Source organism: Marmota monax, unplaced genomic scaffold (assembly GCF_021218885.2).
Source record: "Marmota monax isolate L192 unplaced genomic scaffold, Marmota_monax_Labrador192_F-V1.1 WCK01_AAM20220418_F8-fsc00048, whole genome shotgun sequence".
NCBI lineage: Eukaryota > Metazoa > Chordata > Mammalia > Rodentia > Sciuridae > Marmota > Marmota monax.
In genome coordinates, this window is record NW_026694895.1 from 6,628,048 (window position 1) to 6,645,059 (window position 17,012).

General features: G+C 38.6%; 1 pseudogene; it reads right to left on the reverse strand.

Moving 5' to 3' along the window:
* Positions 1–5,193: 5,193 nt before the first annotated feature.
* LOC124080856 (elongation factor 1-alpha 1-like) lies at positions 5,194–6,216 on the reverse strand (annotated as a pseudogene).
* Positions 6,217–17,012: the final 10,796 nt, after the last annotated feature.

Consider the following 17,012-nt stretch of genomic DNA (forward strand, 5'->3'; position numbering starts at 1 on the left):
TCTTTCATAGTTTTAAATTTTATTTCTATGTTTACTATAAAGTTTGAGTATCTTTGTTCATCTCTTGGATGTGAAATTACTTGTTCAAATTATTTGTCCACTTATGTTAGATTGGTTATATCTTTCTTATTGTATGAGATATATTGTCATAGTTTGGACATTAGGTGTCCTTCCAATAGCTCATGTGTTAGAAAATGAATGATTGTTTAGAGGTGGAATGATTAGATTATGAGAGATGTAACCCAATCAGTGTGGATTGATTAATTTGATGGATTAATAAACCGAATGGATTACTGGGTGGTAACTGCACGGGGGGGGGGATGTGGTTGAAGGAAGTAGATCACTGGGGGGGCGTGCCCTCAAGGATTATATTTTGTCCCTGGCTCCTTATATGCTCTCTCTGTGTGCTTTCTCTCTACTTCTGTAATACTGGATTTGGGGGACCCCAAAGACAACCAGGAGCCAAATCCAATGTAAGCACACAAGAGTCTTTATGCAAACTAGAGCCTGGATTCAATCATTTCTAATTCAGTGGTTCCAAAGAGTGAGTCCCAGTCCTTTGTTCAGTGAGATTTTATAGGTTTTGGGGATAATTTATGTGTCACAACATCACACAGAAAATCTCTTTATACCTCCGGAAAATCAAACAACAACTCTTAACATTGATTAGCACATTCATTGGTGAGAACAAGTCGGGTAAGGGTGATTGGTTAGTTCAAGAGGGGGATACGTTTGAAATGATTGGTTTAAGCCGCGATGGGTTGCAAGGGTATATGTGCTATGAGTCATCATGGTCAGGCCTTAGGCCTCAGACATTCTTTGGTCTTTCCAGGAACTAGCGTTGCTGAGTCAGGGACATCTGGTGCCTCAAGACTTTCCTGTTATTCACAGATAAACAACTCAGCAGGGTAACTACATGCCTAGGAATGCTCTGTGGGTTTTCTAAGAACAAGGGTCACCGCCCCCCTTGGACAGGCCCTGCTCTAAGGTAGAGGTTGGTTTTTCCAAAATGGAGTCACATCAGCTTCTCACTTCCTGGTGGCCACCGATCAATTTTCCTCTTCCATGATGTTCTTCCTGCCTCACCTTAGGCCCAGAGCAACGGAGCAGGTGGCTGATCATAGACGGAGAACTCTGAAACCATGATCCAAAATAAACTTTTCCTTCTCTAAGTAGTTCTTGCCAGGCATTTTGGTCACAGTGATGGAAAACTGACCAACACACAAATGTATTTATATTAAAACACTTTCATGGTATACAGTAGAAGTCTACAAATGGCATCCTACCTCCTGATTCCATTTGCCTTAATTCAGCAAATGAATATAAAAGCCGGATGGCTTTCTCAACTTTTTAATATTGTTTGCTAAGTCCATCAGTTTCAGCTATTCCATGACCTGTGTTTTTCCATATCAATTTGAGAATAAATTTGTGTAGGTCAACAAATACCCTAATTTTTAAATTAATAAATATATGTAATTTTAAAGTGCTATGTAGGGAATGTAATCTCAGTAATTGTATTCCTTCATCTTTTAAAATCATTTGAGATATATAGTACAAGTCGAGTTAATGCATATGGCTGATGGACAGTGACTGAATCCCTCCTTGGGTTCAATTAATTTGCTTGAGAAACTCATTGAACTCAGGGAAACATGTTTACTGTAAAAGCTATTACAAATACAAATATAGAGAAAGACACACATGGGGAGAGATTAGGGAAAAGGGGTGTAGAGTTTCCATACTAACCTCTAGGAACCTGTCTGCAACATTTCCCTTGCCCTGGGGTTTGGGACCCTTCTGGAATTGGGAGAGTCTTAGGATCTACTATTTGACGTGATAGCCAGGAATATATCAAACTGCTTTTATGCAAGTTATCATGTTTTCACCATCATCTGCTTCCCACATTCGGAGACAACTTGCACTTGTAATTTCTGGACCTTTAAAAGGTTTGGCAACCAACTCTCCATGCTTTTTGGCATCCCTACGCTCATCCCTACCACAAACATCTGATTTCAGCTTCCTCTAGTCTGCTAAGTCAGTTATCACAAGTCTGTTTTGTTGCCATTTCTTGGCTGCTATTAGCACTTCTTCCATTCTTCGTGTGCTTTTAATTTTTGAAGTTTTCCTTTAAAAAAATATATTTTTTGCTATCATTTCCATGAGAATTTGGGTGTCAATGAGAGCTATGTTTGTATGGCAGTCCAAATTTCTTGCCTTATAATATAAATGCAAATGGTGATTGCTTCCAAAAGAGTAGTCTTATGGGGTATTCTTAGGGAGATAGTAGGGAGATAGAAGACAACTGGGTCTTTGTCTCCTAATTGTTCTTCACTATTTGTTCTCCCAGGCGGGTGTTTTTTTTATTTTTGTTGGTTGTTCAAAACATTACAAAGCTCATGACATATCATCTTTCATACATTTGATTCAAGTGGGTTATGAACTCCCATTTTTACCCCAAATACAAATTGCAGAATCACATCGGTTACACATTCACATTTTTACATAATGCCATATTAGTGACTGTTGTATTCTGCTACCTTTCCTATCCCCTACTATCCCCCCTCCCCTCCCCTCCCATGTTCCCTCTCTACCCCATCTGCTGTTGTTCAATTCTCTCCCTTGTTCCCCCCCCCCACCCCCACCCCCCGCTTTCCCCTCACAACCTCTTATATGTAATTTTGTGTAACATTGAGGGTCTCCTTCCATTTCCATACAATTTCCCTTCTTTCTTCCTTTCCCTCCCACCACTCGTCTGTGTTTAATGTTAATCTTTTCCTCATGCTCTTCCTCCCTGCTCTGTTCTTAGTTGCTCTCCTTATATCAAAGAAGACATTTGGCATTTGTTTTTTAAGGATTGGCTAGCTTCACTTAGCATAATCTGTTCTAATGCCATCCATTTCCCTGCAAATTCCATGATTTTGTCATTTTTTAGTCAGGTGGGTGTTTTTTACTAGTGGAATTTTCAGGTAGGCATAAGGCTGCCTTTGTTTGCAGGGTTTGGCAAGTAGGAGATTTGATGGCCAAATCTCAAAGTGTCTATGTGACTAATCTCTGGCCAATGAAATGTAAAGAAGTGATGAGTATCAGTTTTTCTCTCTGAAACATAGACATGCACAATTTAGATGAAGGTGGCAGAGCAATGAGAAATACCACACAGCAACTCAAAGGAGCAACAAGACAGAAAATCTTGATTCCTAACACTGTGAAACTGCAACATCCTTATGCTTGGATTGCTATGTGGGAGAGAAAATGACTTTTATTTTGTACAAAACTCTTTTGTCTCTCTACTTTGGTACAAGGGATTGAACCATGGGGCGCTTAACCACTGAGTCACATTCCCAGCCCTTTTTATTTTTTTTTATTTTGAGACAGGATCTCCCTAAGTTGCCCTAAGTTGGTTAGGGCCTTGCTTAAGTTTCTGAGGCTGGCTTTAATCTTGCGATCCTCCTGCCACAGCTTCCTGAGCCTCTGGGACTACAGGTGTGTGACCCTGTGCCTGACACAAAACTCTCTCGTTGCTTTTTGTTTATTTGTTCTTTTTGTTATATATATATATATATATATATATATATATATATATATATTTATATATATATATTTATATATATATGAAAGCCTTATTCTGACTCACAATAAAACAATCTTTTAAATATAAATCAATATGTTGAGAATATCAAGAACAGTTGTAAAGATAGAAGGTGAAAAAGAAAGGAAGAAAGGAAAAAGAAATTGTTAAGGATGTATTTTCCTATGAGTGACTTTACATTTCACTAAAATAAGACATCATTCCTCTAACATTTAGGGAACAAAATCTCTTATTCTGTGTTTGGAATCTTTCTGTAAAGTTCGTCTGAGTGTGTCATGTTAATTTTTATTTTATTTTATTGGTGCTGAGGGTTGAACCCAGGGCCTCATGCATGCCAGGCAAGCACCCCACCCCTGAGCCACATCCCTAGCTGGTGACATTTTTTTTTTTAATATGAAAAGACTAGAGAAAAATAGTATGTTCTATTTAGTAGTTAGGTAATATATCAGTTTTTTTTAATTATTAGTGAAAAATGGAACTCCTTTTTTCCATTTCTATATTTTAGTTGGACATGACATCAGCAAACCCATTACATTTTTACCCCCTGAGATAAAAAAAAGTGATTAGATCTTTAATACTTTCAGTAACTCTGTTCCAGTTCCTTCCCACAGATCTAATAGTCCTTGAGTAAAGCAAAACCACAGAGTTACCCTATGAGGCATTTCTTACTATGTGCCACTTGGGGAAAAGCCTCAGTGGATCAACCCGACCTCAACCGATGTCATTTTTAACAACTTTTTCTCCCTGGTGATTCAGCATCTTTCTCATGTACTCCTCCTTGTCTAGGTTCTTGGGTTGGGAGAAGATGATGTTAGACTTTTAAGTTTTACTTAACATTACTAAAAAAAAGTGCTGATATTACAATTTTTGTTTTTAAGAAATACAACTGGGCTACTCTAAAAGATTTACTTTCATTTTCTTTGTTATTATATTTATGAAAGTATAATTCACATAAAATAAAATATACAGACGGTACATATTCAGCTCAGTGGATTCTGACAAAATGAGACATTGACTGCTTCTAGAACTTGAGAAGATTTCCTCGTGCTTCTTTTCAAGCAAATGTTCTGCTGTGCTTGAGTGTTTTCTCCAACATTCACGTTGAAATCCAGTTGCCATTGTGACAGTATTAAGAGGTGTTTAGGTCATGAGGACTCCACCTCACCAATGGATTAATGCCATTTTCATAGCAGTGGGTGGTTCCCTCTGTCTCTTTCTGTTTTCATTTCAGCTCTTCACCATAGGGGATGGCAGCAAGAAGGCCCTCCCCAAATGCCAACAACTTGGTATTGGGCTTCTTAGCCTCTAGAACTGTAAGACAATAAATTTATGTTCTTTATAAATAACCCAGTTTGTGACATTCTAGTATAGCAGCACCAAACAGACTGAGGCCTCCTCCAAACGCCCAGAATGATATCTATCTGCAGATTGGTTTTACCTGCTTTTGGAGTTTATATAAATGGAATCATGTACTATGTATTCTTTTTCTCCCCCCCTCCCATAATAGGGATTGAATCTAGCGCCTTCTGCATGCTGATCTACAACCACCAAGCTACATTCCTAGCCCCTAAGGTGTATTCTTTTGCAATTAACTAATTTTGCTCAACAAATTATTGACCTGGAAGGTTCAGGATAATCACCTGAGCAGTGAAACCAGATACTTCCATTGTTGGGTCATTTTTGCCATCACCAGCAACACTGCCACAATGAACATCTTTGACAGACATGTTCTTGACATAAAGTCCACACTATCTCCAGGAAGAGCTTCACTCAGAGCTTCATGGTGCATTTCAACAGAGTTTACTTCAGTTGTGACATTGACTGGAGCAAAGGTGACCACTATGCCGGGCTTGAGAACACCACTTTCCACTTGGCCCACAGGGACAGTACCAATACCACCAATTCTGTAGACGTTCTGGAGAGGTAGACACAAAGGCTTGTCAGTTGGACAAGTTGGTGGCAGGATGCAGACTAAAGCTTCGAGCAGTGTGGTTCCACTAGCACTGCCATCTTTATGGGTGACTTTTCATCCCTTGAACCAAAGCATAATAGCACTTGGCTCCAACATGTTGTCACCATTCCAACCAGAAATTGGCCCAAATGCTACTGTGTCAGATTTCTTAATGTAGGTGCTGACTTCCTTAACGATTTCCTCACATCGCTTCCGACTGTAGGGTGGCTCATGAAACCCTTTTTGTTATCACCGACAATTCATTGTTTCACACCCAGCATGCTCATGGGTCTGCCCATTCTTGGAGATACCTGCTTCAAATTCACCAAAACCACCACAACAACGAGGACTGCACAGTCAGCTTGGGATGTTCCTCTAATCAATTATGGTTTTGATGCAGACTCTGTGTCCTGGGACATCAATGATAGTCACATAATACTTGCTGGTCTCAAATTTCCGCAGGGAGATGTCATTGGTGATACCACACTCATGCTCAGCTTTCAGTTTATCCAAGACTCAGGCATAGTTGGTCCTTTCCCATTTCAGCAGCTTCCTTCTCAAATTTTTCAATGGTTCTTTTGATCCCACCACATTTGTAGATCAGATGGCCAGTCGTGGTAAACTTGCCCAAATCTATGTGTCCAATGACAATAATGTTGATGTGAGCCTTTACCTTTACCATTTTAGTTTTGATTTAGTGGTGGTTTTCACGACACCTGTGTTCTGGCAGCAAACTCATTGCAAAAGAATTGAAACCCATTTTCCTATTGACAGATGTGGTAGGCAGCTTCGGTCATGGCTCCCAATGATCCTTACCTCCTGATATCCTATCCTTGTGTTATCCTCTCCTTGTGAGTATGGATTGGATCTTGTGACTTTATTATAATAAATAGAAAACACAATGACATTTCATTTCCAAATTTGGACATAAAAGACCCTTCTCTCTCTTTCTGGTTCCTCTTACTTTCTTTCTCTGATGAAGCAAACTGTCATGTTGTGAGCTGCTCTTTGGAGGGGTCCACATGACAGGAACTGAGGAGGACCTCAGCCAACAGCCAATGAGGAACTCAGGCCAACAGTCCTACAGCTTGTGAGGAAACGAATCTTGCCAAAAACCAGTTCTGAAGCTTCTCCAAGTGTGAGATGACTGCAACTCCAATCAACGCATTTATTGGAATCTATGAGAGAAGAGACTGCTTTTCTTTTGATAAGATTCCCAACCCACAGAAATTGTATGACAACAAATGTTTTAATTCACCAAGTGTTTGGGTAACATGTGATGCAGCAGTAACTATTACAATAGACATGTAGGCTGTTTCCAATCTGGGAGTATGCTATATAATACTGTTATAAACCTTCTGTTCAGTCCTTTTATAAACTTAAGTTTTACTTAAAATTTGTTTCTTAAAAATGGCATACAGTTGCAAATAATATTTTTGTTTCCTATATACAATGCTTTTTTTTATAGCTAGTTTTAGGAATTTTTATTATTTTTGTTTTCAGTAGTTAGACTATAATATTCTCAGGTTATGTTTTATTTATATTTATTCTGTTAATTTTTACCTAGTTTCTTGGATACTTTTTTGAAAAAGTTATTATTATTACTTTTTCAGTACTGGGGATTTTAACCAGAGCCTTGCATATGATAGGGAAGCTCTCTACTATTGAGCTATAACCCCAAGCATAATTTTGAAAAAAATAATTAAGCTTATAAACAATAAAAACTTATTTCCCTTCCTCTTTTATGTTGGGACTGCTGTTGACACTATCAAATTGATATTTTTTAGTTTTTAAATTTCTAATATTTTCCACTTGGTTCTTTTCTACAGGTTTCATTTCTCCAAAGAATTTCCCCATCTGTTCATATACATTATCCAATCTCTCCACTAAATCTTTGAACATATTTATCACAGTTACTTTAAAGTTCCTATCTTTGAGTCTACCATATCATCTTTGCACTTCCTCTCTCGACTTTATCTTTTCCAAATCTTGGGTCACATTTTCTTGCTTCTTTATGTGTCTTGTAATTTTTTTATGTAGGAAAAGACATTTTGTGCAGAAACCCAGGAAAAAACTGAAGCAAACAATATTGCTCCCTGTGTCAAGTTGGTGGTCTGGTTGCTGAGTCCTTCTAACCTGGGGATTTCTCCCTCTCCCTCTGCTCTGCAAGTAATGAATGCAGCTATGGGTTTCAGTTCTTACAGGATGGGCTTATCATTTTTGGGAACTTAGTTAATTAAGGCTTTGGGAGATATACTTAAAATCCTTTGATATGTTTTAAACACCATGATTTTGTGACCAATGTAGCTTTCACTTGCCAGAAGTGTAGGTAAATATTCATCAGTACTTTCTAAGTAATTAATTTAAAGTGGAATTCTCTATTTTTTTTTTCTTAACAGATTTTAATTTTGTAAATGACAATGTGGACTTATGTAGTTCAAGAATCAATTTTTCTTTCTCTTTAAGGGATCGAGAAAAATTGTGAAAGATTTTGAAATAGGCAAAAGTACTGCTGGTATTTTCAATGGAATGTTAGGAGTTACCTAGTATACTTTCTAAATTTTTAGATTTGATGAGTGTTTTTGTCTTTTATTTTTTTTCTTTTTTAGCTACTTAGCTGTTTTTAGCTATTTTACAACTTTTTATGGCTTTTTAAGTTATATGAAACTGAAAATAATGCAACTTATTCTTATCTATAGAGTGTAAATTAATTTTGGTCAATGTACACACATACACACACACACATATTTATCGTTCTGGGGATATTGGCTAGTTTTATTTATTAGTTACTTTATTTCAGCATCCTGATTGCTTGTGTCTATGTTTGCTCTTTCAATTGGCCTTTGTACTATTTTATTTTTGGTACTGTGGATTGAACCTGGGGAAACTTTGACACTGAGCCACATCCTCAGCCCTTTTTATTTTTCGTTTTGAGATAGGTCTTTCTAAGTTGCTTAAGGCCTCCCTTATTTGCTGAGGCTGGCTTTGAACTTGTGATCCTCCTGCTTCTGCCTCCCAAGTTGCTGGGGTTACAGGCATGTACCACCATGTCTGGCTTGTCTTTAAACTATTTTTTAGTTTTTGTTTTGGGAGGGGAACCATGGATTGAACCCAGGCCTTGCACATGCTAGGTAAACTTCCAACCATCAAACTACATTCCTAGCTCAGTCTTTTAAAAATTTTTATTTTGAGACAGTTCCTTCTAAATTGTCTGGGTGGACTTGAACTTGTGATCCTTTTACCTCCCCTTCTTGATTATAGATGTGTGCCACCATGCCTGGCTATGTTTTAGTTTTAACATTTTTTTTTTTTTTAAATTTTACTGGATCCCTGATTAAATCGTGAGTTAAATAAAATCTTTAATATGTTCATTTTACATCTAGTTGATTTTTATGATTTTATCATTTACAAAATTTATTACTTAGCAAGGCTCATCATTCTCTAGTATGTCATCAATCTGGAAACTTATATTTTCTGTGCTATTCTAAGTCATGAATGGGCCCCTTCGTTGTGTGGCTTTTTTTCTGGGCCTCTTAGGCACAGGACTTCAACAGTATTTATTCCTCTGATTATGCATCAGATGAATGTGCACAAAACATGGCTTCCTTTTACTGATGTATTTCTTCATTTTCCACAACGCCTCCACTTAAAAGGCTTTAGACTCTACTAAAGGATTTCATTGGTAGCAGGCATCTATCATTTGTAATTAACCTGCGTTTTTCAAACACATTCATATTTTAATAGTGAGAATCTTTCCTTTTCAATGAAGAATGATAACCAATGTCCAACTTCCTTGCTCCTGGGTGCAGATGTGAGATATATTGTACCAATCAGATGCGTCACATTAAACTGGCTCAGACATTAGTTTCCTGGTGAAAGAGACAGAACACAGAGCATCCATTCTGTAGGCATGAAGTGAAGCAGAAGCTGTATTGTGTTGGGGCTGGCTGCTGTGACCAATTTCTCAGTGCAGCAACAGCCTGTTTTACATAGGACTGAAGGGAAGCAATAAATCATTATAGTAACACCCTTCAATGAATCATGCCTTTCTCTATGTCCTTGTTATTTTTGGATCTGAAATGTCCTCCAAAAGCTCATGTGCTGAAGGCTTTGTTCCCAATGCAGCAGTATTCAGAGGTAGGGCCTTTGGGAAGTGATGGATCATGAGGATTCTGACCTTATGAATGGATTAATCCACATGGACTCATAGCTGAATGGGTTATTGGAACATATTGGAGATTTTAGGAAGTGGAATCCAGTTGGAAGAAGTAGGTTGCATGCCCTTGAAGGGTATATTTTGCCTCTAGCCGCGCCCCCCCCCTTTGTCTGTCTGTCTGTCTGTCTGTCTGTCTCTCTCTCTTTCTCTCCTTTCTGGTCACCTTGAAGTAAGCAGCTCTGCTTCATCATGCACTCCCTGCTATGGGGGTTCTGTCTCACCAAAGGCCTAGAAACAACAGAGCTAAGTGACCATGAACCAACCTCTTAAGCTGTGAGCCAAAATAGATCTCTCCTCCATGTAATCTATAATCTCAGGTATTTTATCACAATGACAGAAAGCTAACTAATATAGTCCTTATGTACAGTCCAGCTGCCGCTCAATTCGAGACAGACAAGGAAGGGCCCAACCCTCCCCAGAAGATGTCTTTCTGCTTTTTTCTGGTGTTTTAAAAAAAAAAATATATATATTTTTTGCTTTTACATAAATTGTTTTTACAGACAACAGAAGCTGCCTGGGGCCAGCGAAAGTGGAAGCTCTCATGACCGGTTGGTTGCCTAGCTGACACTCACTGCTGCTTTCCCAGGTGTAGCCAGGTGGCATCACTGGGCTTGTGGGATAAGATATAGGTGGGGCAGGGATGTGGGCCAGTACACCACTGGGGCTGCACATAGCACCCATCAGGGTCATCATTCTTGTAGTGACAGCCATTGTTGCTTCTGCAGCTTCATGGCAACAGTTAAGGTTGTCATCATTGCCATGACAACCAAGGTTTCAGCTGCTGCTGCTCTGGAGGCCACCACTGTGGCTGTTGCTGCCCCCAATGTCCAGATCCAGCTGCCACTCCAGGAGATGTTGCTGTAGCACTGCTGCTTCTGTGACATCAAGGCAACCACTGTAGCTGTCATTGTTGCCATAGCAACTGCTGCTTTAGTTGCCATTGTTCCAAGGCCACCTTTTTAGCTGCAGCCATTTTGGATACCCGTGTGGCATGGTGCTGCTAGCTACCCTTAGGGCTGGCTGGGAATTTCCTTACAGATTCCTTGGATGATGGTAATGAACATCTCTACTACCTCATGACAACTGAGTGCAAAGGGCCCCAGCAGACATGCACACATCTCCATGACTAGCACAGCTGTGCAGAAATTATGTGGTCTACAGTTGACCGTGTACCTACAAGAGCCCACCCCTCTTGCCTGTATAAGTTTCCCTCCTCTCATCCTCAGAGAGCCAATCTGGGAATTTTGTCCTACATAAAACTGCCCTTGTGTTGCAGCATAAGCCCCAATAAAGCCTCCCTCAGATGGTTTTACTTTGTCTATTTATGATTTCTAGCTCAAATTGAGCAGGATAAGCTGGTAGCATAAGACCTGGTGACACTGAAAGAGCTGTTAGCACTCAGAATTGAGTTAAAGGGACCTATGTTTACCATTTTGTAATTTCTGTCCAAATTGAACTCTGAGTTAATTGGTAACAAATTCATCAAGAATTGGAGTCTATTTCTCTATCTTTTGGAACTTGGGATGGTCTTGACTACCAATCTTTGAAGATATACAATTTAGTCTGCTGAAGAATGATGGACCATGTGGAGGAGAACAATGCCCTCCAGCCAATAACCAATCCTGAGGTCTTGGAACATGAGTGAGGTCATCGCAGATCTTCCAGGCCACCCTGGTTTCCACCTGAACGTAACCATGACGAGTAGTCTAGAGGTCATGTAAGACTGTCAGAACCATCAAGACTGCCAGCCAGCAGAATCAGACGAAAAAATAAATTATTGTTATTTCAAGTCACTGTTATGGTTTGGTTATGAGGCGTCCCCCCAAAATTTCGGTGCTAAATGCAGGAATGTTCAGGAGTAAAGTGATTGGATTATAGTATCTGAAATCTAATCAGTCCATCCTAGTTTGAATGGCTGGGTAGTAACTTTAGGCAGGTGGGGCATGGTTGGAGGACATGGGTCATGGGCTGTGCCCTATAAGAGATCATCTTCTGTGTTGTGTCCCCCCTGCCCCTACTTCTGCTTCCTGGCCCTTCCATGAGCTGAGCAGCTTTTCTCTGGTGGGTCTTTCCCAATGCTGTTCTGCCTCACCTTAGGCTCAGAGTAAAGGAGTTAGCCATCTATGGACTGAGATCTCGGAAACCATGAGCCTCAAATAACCTTTCATTCCTCTAAGTTGTTCGTGTTGGGTATTTTGGTCCCAGTAACACAAAAGCAAACTAAAACAGTCACTAAAAAATAATAAGGTGGTTTCAGGTGGTTTTGTTATGTAACAATAGATAACTGAAACAGAAATTGGGCTATTGCTGCAATAAAAAAACTGAACCTTAACTTTGAGATTAGGCAGTGAACAGAGACTAGAAGGTGAGAGATCCTTAGGGCAGGCTGGAAGACCAATGAGGATAACTGCTATTGAGGGTGTAAAATGACAACTGATTTAAATTCCTGGTGGAAAAAGTAATGCTATCACCTGCTATTACTTGGAAAAGGAAAAAAATGTACCCAATAAAATTATAATTGGCTTATGAGAACATGAAGGTGCCAAAAGGCTTCCTTTAACTTTGACAAGAAGGTATTATAAAATAAAGGACTAAATAAGGAACCATTCTCTTTGCAAGAAGAATACAGAAGAAATATGGGATCCCAGGATTTATGGTTGAAAAACAAGATGGTTTCTTAACTCTAGCTTCTAGAAGGGAAAACAAAACAAAAAAGCAGGTTAGAAAGAGTAAAGATAAAATCAGAAGGTGCCTGTAAGACCTCTTGTTAAGAACCCTGAAAGCTTTTATTATGGTTTCTGGTAGAATCTCAGCTAGAAAAAAGGTTTGAAGGACTCTTAAGGGTGTTGTTCCATTGCAGCCTCATGTGACACCATAAGGAAGGAAAAATCATTTTCTTAACTAGTGCTTTGCAGGGCCTTTCCTTTCAACATGCTGGCATTGGTGTAACTAATGCACATCACGTTGGTGCCTTTTATGTGTATCTCCCCTCTGAGCCCTCCACTGACCCAAGTCCAACATTTTGAAACAAGAAATGACTCCCTTAGTTTTTTTTTAATTGGTTGTTCAAAACATTACAAAGCTCTTGACATATCATATTTCATACATTAGATTCAAGTGGGTTATGAACTTCCATTTTTACCCCAAATACAGATTGCAGAATCATATCGGTTACACATCCACATTTTTACATAATGCCATATTAGTAACTGTTGTATTCTGCTATCTTTCCTATCCTCTACTATCCCCCCTCCCCTCCCCTCCCATCTTCTCTCTCTACCCCATTTACTGTAATTCATTTCTCTCCTTGTTTATTTTCCCATTCCCCTCACAACCTCTTATATGTAATTTTGTATAACAATGAGGGTCTCGTCTCCTTCCATTTCCATGCAATTTCCCTTCTCTCTCCCTTTCCTTCCCATCTCATGTCTCTGTTTAATGTTAAACTTATCCTCATGCTCTTCCTCCCTGCTCTGTTCTTAGTTGCTCTCATTATATCAAAGAAGACATTTGGCATTTCGTTTTTAGGGATTGGCTAGCTTCACTTAACATAATCTGCTCTAATGCCATCCATTTCCCTGCAAATTCCATGATTTTATCATTTTTCAGTGCTGCGTAATACTCCATGGTGTATAAATGCCACATTTTTTTTATCCATTCATCTATTGAAGGGCATCTGGGTTGGTTCCACAATCTAGCTATTGTGAATTGTGCTGCTATGAACATCGATGTGGCAGTATCCCTGTAGTACGCTCTTTTAAGGTCTTCAGGGAATAGTCCAAGAAGGGCAATAGCTGGGTCAAATGGTGGTTCCATTCCCAGCTTTCCCAGGAATCTCCATACTGCTTTCCAAATTGGCCGCACCAATTTGCAGTCCCACCAGCAATATACAAGAGTACCCTTTTCCCCACATCCTCGCCAGCACTTGTTGTTGTTTGACTTCATAATGGCTGCCAATCTTACCGGAGTGAGATGGTATCTTAGGGTGGTTTTGATTTGCATTTCTCTGACCGCTAGAGATGGTGAGCATTTTTTCATGTACTTGTTGATTGAGTGTATGTCCTCCTCTGAGAAGTGTCTGTTCAGGTCCTTGGCCCATTTGTTGATTGGGTTATTTGTTATCTTATTGTCTATTTTTTGAGTTCTTTGTATACTCTGGATATTAGGCTCTATCTGAAGTGTGAGGAGTAAAAATTTGTTCCCATGATGTAGGCTCCCTATTTACCTCTCTTATTGTTTCTCTTGCCGAGAAAAACTTTTTAGTTTAAGTAAGTCCCATTTGTTGATTCTTGTTATTAACTCTTGTGCTATGGGTGTCCTATTAAGGAATTTGGAGCCCGACCCCACAATATGTAGATCGGAGCCAGCTTTTTCTTCTATCAGACGCAGAGTCTCTGATTTGATATCAAGCTCCTTGATCCATTTTGAGTTAACTTTTGTGCATGGCGAGAGAAGGGGATTCAGTTTCATTTTGTTACATATGGACTTCCAGTTTTCCCAGCAAACATTTGCTGAAGATGCTATCCTTCCTCCATTGCATGCTTTTAGCCCCTTTATCAAATATAAGATAGTTGTAACTTTGTGGATTAGTCTCTGTGTCCTCTATTCTGTACCATTGGTCCACCCGCCTGTTTGGTACCAGTACCATGCTGTTTTTGTTACTATTGCTCTGTAATATAGTTTGAAATCTGGTATCGCTATACCGCCTGATTCACACTTCCTGCTTAGAGTTGCTTTTGCTATTCTGGGTCTTTTATTTTTCATGATTGCTTTCTCTATTTCTACAAGAAATGCCGTTGGGATTTTGATTGGCATTGCATTAAACCTATAGAGAACTTTTGGTAATATCGCCATTTTGATGATGTTAGTTCTGCCTATCCATGAACAGGGTATAATTTTCCATCTTCTAAGATCTTCTTCTACTTCTCTCTTTAGGGTTCTGTAGTTTTCATTGTATAAATCTTTCACCTCTATTGTTAGGTTGATTCCCAAGTATTTTATTTTTTTTGAGGATATTGTGAATGGAGTGTTTTTCCTCATTTCCGTTTCAGAAGTTTTGTCGCTGATATACAGAAATGCCTTTGATTTATGCATGTTGATTTTATATCCTGCCACTTTGCTGAATTCATTTATTAGTTCTAGTAGTTTTTTTGTAGACCCTTTTGGGTCTTCTAGGTATAGAATCATGTCATTCGCAAATAGTGATAATTTAAGTTCTTCTTTTCTTTTTTTTATACCTTTAATTTCTTTCATCTGTCTAATTGCTCTGGCCAGTGTTTCGAGAACTGTATTGAACAGAAGTGGTGATGGAGGGCATCCCTGTCTTGTTCCAGATTTTAGAGGGAATGCCTTCAATTTTTCTCCATTCAGAATGATGTTAGCCTGAGGCTTAGCATAGATAGCTTTTACAATGTTGAGGTAAGTTCCTGTTATCCCTAGTTTTTCTAATGTTTTGAACATAAAGGGATGCTGTACTTTGTAGAATGCTTTTTCTGCGTCTATTGAGATGATCATATGGTTCTTATCTTTAAGTCTATTGATGTGGTGAATAACATTTATTGATTTCTGTATATTGAACCATCCTTGCATCCCAGTTGATCCTACTTGATCATGGTGCACAATTTTTTTGATGTGTTTTTGTATCCGATTCGCCAGAATTTTATTGAGGATTTTTGCATCTAGGTTCATTAGAGATATTGGTCTGTAGTTTTCTTTCTTTGAGGTGTCTTTGTCTGGTTTCGGAATCAGGGTGATGTTGGCCTCATAGAATGAATTTGGAAGAGCTCCCTCTTTTTCTATTTCCTGAAATAGCTTGAAAAGTATTGGTATTAATTCTTCTTTAAAGGTTTTGTAAAACTCCGCTGTATACCCATCCGGTCCAGGGCTTTTCTTAGTTGGTAGTCTTTTGATTGCTTCTTCTATTTCATCCATTGATATTGGTCTGTTCAAATTGTGTGTATCCTCCTGACTCAGTCTGGGCAAATCATATGACTTAATAAATTTATCAATGTCTTCACTATCTTCTATTTTATTGGAATATAGGTTTTCAAAATAATTTCTAATTGTCTTCTGTATTTCTGTAGCATCTGTTGTGATATTGCGTTTTTCATCCCGTATGTTAGTAATTTGAGTTCTCTCTCTTCTTCTCTTCGTTAGCATGGCTAAGGGTCTGTCGATCTTATTTATTTTTTCGAAGAACCAACTTTTAGTTTTGTCAAATTTTTCAATAGTTTCTTTTGTTTCCATTTCATTGATTTCCGCTCTGATTTTAATTATTTCTTGCCTTCTACTACATTTGCTGTTATTTTGCTCTTCCTTTTCTAGGGCTTTGAGATGAGCTCATTTATTTGTTGGTTTTTTCTTTTTTTGAGGAATGACCTCCAGGCGATGAATTTCCCTCTTAAAACTGCTTTCATTGTGTCTCATAGATTCCGATATGTTGTGTCTGTATTTTCATTTATCTCTAAGAATTTTTTGATTTCCTCCTTTATGTCTTCTGTAACCCACTGATCATTCAGTAACATATTGTTCATTTTCCATGTGATGTAGGATTTTTCCTTCCTTCTTTCATCATTGATTTCCAGTTTCATTCCAATATGATCAGATAAAATGCATGGTATTATCTCCACCCCTTTATATTTACTGAGGGTTGCCCTATGGCATAATATATGGTCTATTTTTGAGAAGGATCCATGTGCTGCTGAGAAAAAAGTATATCCACTTGATGATGGTTGATATATTCTATATATGTCAGTTAAGTCTAGGTTGTTGATTGTGATATTGAGTTCTATAGTTTCTTTATTCAGCTTTTGTTTGGAGGATCTGTCCAATGGTGAGAGAGGTGTGTTGAAGTCACCCATAATTATTGTGTTGTGGTCTATTTGATTCTTGAACTTGAGGAGAATTTGTTTTATGAACGTCGCAGCACCATTATTTGGTGCATAAATATTGATAACTGTTATGTCTTGTTGGTGAATGGTTCCTTTTAACAGTATATAATGTCCTTCTTTATCCCTTTTGATTAACTTAGTCTTGAAGTCGATTTTATTCGATATGAGGATGGCCACCCCTGCTTGCTTACGAGGACCGTGTGCATGGTATATTTTTTCCCAACCTTTCACCTTCAGCCTGTGTATGTCTTTTCCAGTCAGATGTGTCTCCTGGAGGCAGCATATTGTTGGATTTGTTTTTTTAATCCATGTTACCAGCCTATGTCGCTTTATTGGAGAGTTTAAGCCATTAACGTTTAGAGTTACTATTGA